A 1,793-nucleotide genomic window follows, 5' to 3' on the forward strand; every position below is an offset into this window, starting at 1 on the left:
TCAACTAGAAGAGAATTTCGAGTTTTAGAGAACCGGTGGCAGTCTACACACATTTTAGGAGCCTTAGTGGTGCTGTGAGTTAGGTTTGGGGTTCCTAAAAGAGAAGTGGGCACTTCAAACCCACCAGCCCCTCTGCAGGAGAAAGATAAGACCGTCTGCTTCTATAAAGATTTATCTATAGTCTCCGAAATCCTACATAGAAGCACTGTGAGTATGAATCAACTCAATGACCGAGCTTTTATTTTTTGGTTTTGGAGACATTTTTTGCTGTCTCACTGGTTTGTGTGTGTGTGTGTGTGTGGGTATTACTAATATCTAATATGTAGAAGCCAGGGGTGCTGGTAAACATATCTGGGACATTTTGTCAATAGTGTTGAGGTGGGCCTAGACTACACTAAAAGTGTTTCTCGGACTTTTTTTAAACAAAAAATATTCTAAGAACCCAAATGTGTCATAAAGGTGTTTAAAGTTCTGTGAGGGACATAGAAGAATAATTAGAAAGGATAAATTGTACATATGCATGATATGAGAAAAGTACTGTGTTCTAGTTGAAAACTACTAGTCTAGGTCCCAAAGCAGAAGAAATAAATTCCAACTTGCAGAGGGGTGGAGGTGAGCAGAGGAAACTTCCAAAAGGAAATGAAATCTAAGCTGAGAAGTCCTGGAAGAGTTGGAGTTAATCGAGGAGAAATGGTCCTGGCAAAGGGAAGAAACCATGGAGAGGTCTCAGAAGCCTGAAACTTGGTCCTTACAAGGAACTGGGGGAGGGGTTATCGCAGGACTGTGATTGGAGGAGCACAGAGGAGGGTGGAGAGGAAAGAAGAGGCCTGATCCTATGGCCTTTGAACTGCAGCTTGAACTCATTCTAGGAGCAAACAGAGGGAGCCAAGAGAGAGTAGTCTAACGCTTTTTTCTGGGAATCTGCTCCAAGGAAGCTGAGTAGACATGAGAATAGGAATGCATGCATGGAGAAGGTTGCTGCTTTATTCTCTGCAAATCTCCCGCTCTCAGTTCATTCTTTTGTGAGGTTTGACTGTTATTCTTGCTACTTGTCCTCTAATAGCTTGAGTGGGTTTCTTTTTCCACCTAACACATCAGTTCTGAACATGACGGAGTCTAGAATTTAAGTGAATGGTTTTATTAGATACATAGATTATAGGTGGTGCCTAAAGTCAATAGAAATGTGTGAGATTCTCCAGGGAGTATTTATAATGTGACAGGATAAACTTCTATAGATAGCCCTGGGTAAAAGATGAGGAAATCCAAAAGGTGCTAAGGAAAAACAGAGAAGTAGGAGAAAAACTTAAGAGTGCCAAGCCATGGGAATAGAGGGACGATCGTCTTTCAACAAGAACGTGTGATAAACAACATCCAGTGTGACAGGAAGATGAGAAAAAGAGCTGAAGAATGTCCAGTTGAAATTCATAAGAGGAAGACTGCTGACAGATTTGACTAGTAGAATGATGGCCCTAGAGATATAGGTAGAGGACTCTACAAATTTGGTAATGGCGACTCAGAGAGTATTAGACTTCGAGTGTAGTCATAACAAAATTCCATGAGCTGGTTGCTTAAAACAGCAAGAATTTACACCCCACAGTCCTATAGGCAAGAAGTGTAAATTAAGGGCTATACCCTGAAAGCTCTCAAAGATTCCTCCTTGACACTCCTTTGATGGTCCCTAGCATTTGTTGACTTGTGGCTACATAACTCCCATCTGTGCATGTCATCATATGGTCCTTTTCTTATGTGAAAATATGTCTCTATATGTCTTCTTTTATATGGACAAAACATCG

Source organism: Echinops telfairi, unplaced genomic scaffold, assembly GCF_000313985.2.
Source record: "Echinops telfairi isolate 266 unplaced genomic scaffold, ASM31398v2 ScPeMD7_7469;HRSCAF=8507_1, whole genome shotgun sequence".
NCBI lineage: Eukaryota > Metazoa > Chordata > Mammalia > Afrosoricida > Tenrecidae > Echinops > Echinops telfairi.